Consider the following 5848-nt stretch of genomic DNA (forward strand, 5'->3'; position numbering starts at 1 on the left):
CAATTACATGACATGCCCTAGGACACAGCTGGTAATCAGCTAGAATTCTGTAAGAATCTTTTTCAATCATTGTATAAAAAGCCTTGATATGTCAGGTGTGTCCTCAGGATATAGTAGTGAAGAAAAAAGAATAGGTCGCTGCTGTCATGCAGTTTATATTCTAGTCAAGGAGACAAAGTAAATGAGAAAATAGGAATTATGTCAGAGAGCTGGATGGCTACTCAACTCTGGGTGGTCTGAGAAGAAAACTTTTCCTTTCTGCTTGTTCAATAAGTTTATTATTGTCTTATCTGAAAAATCTTGATAGAAAATTGTGGTTTGGTTTAACTCTCGGCAGCTCGTTCCAGAGCTCTAAGGAAGCTTGCCTTCTTCTGAGCTACCCAATCTTTCTTCTGGGCAAGTGACATTTTGGAACAGTTCCACCTCTTCTTTTTAACTTCTTTCTTAGGCTTCTTCTCATACACTGGATTCTCTCATATTGCAGCATGAGCTTTCTTATACATCTCCTCCATCATGTCTGGAGTTACACTGTTCTTTATGTACTGAGAGAATTGTTTCTTGTAAGCATCTTCATCTTCTTCAATCAGATAATGCGTGTAATCTGCAACGTTCTGTCCCATGATATGCTTTCGGTGTACCTCAGCACTGAATTCTTTGCTTTCTGAATCTTAACCAGGGAACCGTTTGGTACTGTGAGGGATAGACAAGCCTCCATCGACAATCCTCCCTTTAGGGCCCTGAAAATTTTATTCCCGATAGTAGTTCTGGCAAGTCCTGCATCCAAGTAACAGGTGAAGGCTCCAGGTTGACCATCAATACTTTCCACATTGATTCATCTTCAGTCACTTCGACTTGGCCTTCATAAATTTTGTCCATTCCAAACCTATTAAGAAGCCTGCGGGCCAGCAGCATGCCAGTACATGTTGCAGCATAATTCGTCAGGCCAACCTTCACACCATATTTTGGGAGTTCGTGAACATAAGCTGCACAGACTATCATATCTCCTTCTATACAGGCATAAGCAATCTGACAAATGATATCTCTGTTTGTTACATGAACAATCATTCTGTATTTAGGCGTGTTGTACTTATTTTTATCTTGGATTACCAATCATTTCCGAGCATAGTAGTCAGTTTTGCCCTCCCGCCTTCTTCTGAATTTCACTTGATATCTCTTGAAGTAGGCCTTGTTCTTGACAACTTTAACAAACCCCATCCTGTGGAACAGAACCCCGATTCTGCGGCTTGCCACAGAACTGCAGAACCAGCACGGCTCTGGGGGGGAGAAAGCAGAAGACAACTTTTTAAATCTCTGGGCTACCTGGTGGCTCAGACAGTAAAGAATCTGCCTGCCATGCCGGAGACCTGGGTTTGATCCCTGGATTGGGAAGATCCCCTGGAGGAGGGAATGGCAACCCACTCCAGTGTTCTTGCCTGGAGAATCCCATGGACAGAGGAGCCTGGCAGCGGGCTACCATGCGGTCCATGGGGTTGCAAAGAGTTGGACATGAATGAGCAATTAACAACAACAACCTCTACAGATACACCTTTGTTTTATACCTCTGTCCATTTTCCCAGAGTGGAAAAAAGGTAAAATCTTTAGGAGGGTCAGGCTAGTTTTTAGGAGAACAGGAAGAGAGGAAGCCAACAGAAATTTAAAAAAACAAAGACAACAGACAACAAAGACAACAGAAGTGTCTGTCTCACGGCTCTGGAGGCTTCAAGTCTGGAATTAAGCTTTCAGCAGGGCTATGTTCACTCTGAAACCTCAGGGGAGACTTCGTGCCTCTCTCCTAGCTTCTGGGGGTTTGTGGCAATCCTTGGTGGCCCTCGGCTTACAGCAGCAATCTCTGCCTCCACTGTCATATGATATTTGCTCTGCATCTGTCTCTGTCTCTGTGTTTCCTGCTGTTATAAGGACATCAGTCACGCTGCAGTAGGGCCCATGCTTCTCCAGTATAACCTCATAAAAGAGTTGTTTTTAATTTTATTGAAGTATAGTTGGTTTACAAAGTTCTGTTAATTTCGGCTCACAGCAAATTGACTCACTTATACATATACATATATATATATATATATATATATATATATTATTTGTTGTATTCTTTTTCATTATGACTTATCACAGGATATTGAATATAGTTCCCCATGCCGCACAGTAGGATCTTGTTTATCCATCCTACACATATTAGTTTGCATCTGCTAATCCCACACTCCCAATCCTTCTCTCCCCCATGCCCCCTCCCGCTGGCAACCACAAGTCTGTTCGCCATGCCTGTGGGTCTCTGTTTCATAGATATGTCCACTTGTATCATATTTTAGATTCCACATGTAAGTGAGAACACGTGAAAGTGTTAGTCACTCAGTCATGTCCATCTCTTCTCGACCCCATGGACTGTAGCCCACCAAGCTCCTCTGTTGGTGGAATTCTCCCGGCAAGAATACTGGAGTGGGTTGCCATTCCTTTCTCCAGGGGATCTTCCTGACCCAGGAATTGAACCCCGGTCTCCTGCATTGCAGGCAGATTCTTTACTGTCTGAGCTTCAGAGACTATATTACCAGTAGGTGTATAAAATGGTGCATCCTCATGAGACAAGTGCTTGGGCCTGGTGCACTGGGAAGACCCAGAGGGATCGGGTAGAGAGGGAGGTGGGAGGGGGGATCGGGATGGGGAATACATGTAAATCCATGGCTGATTCATGTCAATGTATGACAAAACCCACTACAATATTGTAAAGTAATTAGCCTCAACTAATAAAAATAAATGAAAAAATAAAATAAAATAAAATGGTGCATCCTCTATAGTAAGCAATTTGGCAATGGCTATGAAAATTTAAAATGAACACATCCTAAAAAAAATAAAAACTAAAAAAATAAAATAAAATGAACACATCCTTTGGCATACTCTCACTTCTAGGAGAAAGCTGCCTTCCTGGTACCAGAAAAGAGAGGGCATTTTTATGCTGGAGATGGAGACTTTTTATTTGATAATTTATTTATTTTTGGCCGTGCGGAGTCTTTGCACAGGGTTTCTTTAGTTGCGGCAAGCGGGGGGCTACTCGTCCTTCCGGTGCAGGGGCTTCTCATTGCAGAGTACAGCCTCCAGGGTGCACAGGTTGCCGAAGTTCCTGGGCTCTAGAGCACAGGCTCAGTAGTTGTGGCCCATGGGCTTAGTTGTTCCACATGATGTGGAATCTTCCTGGACCAGGGATCAAACCTGTGTCCTCTACATTGGCAGGCGGATTCTTATCCACTGTCCCTAGAGATGGGGAATTGACGCCGAGATAAGTCTGCACAAAACAACCTTACTAAAGTAATGCTTCTCTTCCATTATTTTCCCCCATATATTTCCAAGGGCTTCCTTTGCAGCTCAAACACTAAAGAATCTGCCTGCAATGCAGGAGACAGGGGTTCGATCCCAGAGTCAGAAAGATCCACTGGAGAAGGAAATGGCTACCCACTCAGGTATTCTTGCCAGGAGAATTCCATGGACGGAGAAACCTGGTGGGCTACAGTCCATGGGATTGCAAAGAGTTGGACATAACTGACTGACTAACACTAGTCACTTTCCCAAAATTTACTACCCCTAAAAACCCAACCCCATTTTTCCTTTTTTTCATAGTCATTTCTCCACATTTTTGGCCCTTTGTTAAAATTATAAGCCTTCAATAAAATATAAATATAAAATATAAGCCCCAAAGTTTAATCACTTCTTTGGGGTTTTCATTTCTTTTCCATGAAGCACCAAAGGCCACATAAAAATATTAACTTAAAAAAAATTTTTGTATGCTCTTCTGTTAATCTGTCTTTTGCCAGTGTAATGCACAGGCTCCAATAACAGAGCCTAAGAGGGTAGAAAAAAATAAGTTTTTCTTCCTCTATGCTGGATCATATGGTAATTCTATGTTTTAGTTTTCCATGGTGGCTGCAACAGCTTATGTTCTCACCAACAGAATACAACAGTTCAATTTCTCCAGATCTTTGCCAATATTTCTTTTCTTTTTTTTTTTATTATTGCAGTCATGCTAAATGGATATGAGGTGGTATCTCATAGTAGATTTAATTTGCATTTCCCTAGTGATTAGTAATATTAAGCATCTTTTTATTTGCTTTTTGACCATTTATATATCTTCTTTGGAGAAACATCCACTCAAGTCCTTTGCTCATTTTTAATTGGATTATTTGGTATTTTTGTTGTTGAGTTCCAGGAATCCTTTATGTATTCTGGGTATCAATCCCTTATCAGATACATGATTTCCAAATATTTTCTCCCATTTCTTGAGTTGTCTTTTCACTCTATTGATAGTGTCCTTTGATGCACACAAATTTTCAGATTTGATGAAGTCCAACTTACCAATTTTTTCTTTTGTTACCTGTGTCTTTGGTGTCATATCTTAAGAAATCATTGTCAAATCTGATGTGGTGAAAACTTCTCTTCTCTATATATCTTCTAAGTGTTTAACTGTCTTAATTCTTATTCTGGGTCTTTGATCTGTTTGAGTTGGTTCTATTATGTGGTGTAACGTAAGGGTCCTCCTTTGTTTTCATACATATTATGGATATCCAGATTTCCCAGCACCACGTTTTGAGAAGACTATTCTTTCCTCATTGAATAGTCTTGGCTCTTTTTGTCTAAAATAGCAATATATTTTAAACAAAACAACAAATGTATTGTCAGTATCACATGACAAAGTGATACCACAATGTAGACTAAGGATGTCCTTAATACATGTTTCCTTATAAACAAATTGAGATGGATATACTGCTGGATACATAATATAAAATCACTTTGTATTTACTTGATAACAGAAGAATATGAACTTGCCCACAGGATTTTGTGTTATAAAACAATGCTTTATACATTTAAAAATAACCCATTGTTTCACTACACTTAACCTAGATTCCATGTTATAAGTTATATCAATAGCACAAATTCATGAGAAACACATAATCAGTGAAGTGCCAGTGCAAGGATATTTCTAGGGAATTATAAAAATACATGATTTAGCAATGAGAGTATAAAAGTCTCCTATTAGACTCTCAACCCATACACATCTTAAAGTCTAGTTCCTTGAAAATCATGGTCTAAAAATCCTACTGATGTAAGCTAGAATCACAAAAAAACATACAATGAGCAAAGTAAAACACTAAATTGACAATAATGAAGCTAAATTAATAATAATTGACATTTAAAGGAAACACTAAGCCAACTTAATACCTAAGGACCAACCTGAGTCAGCATCCACAGTACTCCCTCAACAAAGCCCTCTATCTGGAAAACCGAAGAATTCCAGCTATCTGAGTGATTGCATTGTGGGGTCTTTGCAAAGCTGTTGACAACTCAACCTCTCAGAACAAAGCTGAATCAATTCCTGTGTAAAAACGAGTTAAGAGTCAATACTCTGGTTTATAAATAGCAAAGATGAGCTACCTTTAATAACTTCTCTAGGTTATTAATAATGTTTAGTGTTACATAAAACTTTACCCCTGAAAAAGTAAAGAAAAAACTCATGAATTTTTTTAACGTAGGAGCCATGGACTTTGAAGTTTTGGGTTAGTGGACAGCCCCTTAGGAGGTGCATTCAGAGAATAAATCTAATTCCAAGAAGGGTGTGTTAAATGAGGGGAGGGGAGGGAGTGGAGGACTAGAGAACAAAGTTGACTCCAGAGACCCTTGGAGAAAGATAAAAGTGGCCAAGATTTTCTCAGTAAAAAAGCAGAGCTCTCTTGAGCTAAGCTGGAAAGAATGTGAAGGCTAGGCGAGGCTGAGAATTATAAAGAGCAATGTTGCTAATAAGTATTGTGCTCTTTAGAATTCAGAGAAGTTGGAAAAGCATTTTTGGTCCTTT

The 5848-nt window shown here is 39.6% G+C and overlaps 1 pseudogene; it reads right to left on the minus strand.

Annotated features, from left to right (window-relative positions):
- Positions 1 to 249: 249 nt before the first annotated feature.
- LOC110152217 (large ribosomal subunit protein uL18 pseudogene) lies at positions 250 to 1268 on the minus strand (annotated as a pseudogene).
- Positions 1269 to 5848: the final 4580 nt, after the last annotated feature.

This window comes from Odocoileus virginianus, chromosome 14 (assembly GCF_023699985.2).
Source record: "Odocoileus virginianus isolate 20LAN1187 ecotype Illinois chromosome 14, Ovbor_1.2, whole genome shotgun sequence".
In the NCBI taxonomy this organism is placed as follows: domain Eukaryota; kingdom Metazoa; phylum Chordata; class Mammalia; order Artiodactyla; family Cervidae; genus Odocoileus; species Odocoileus virginianus.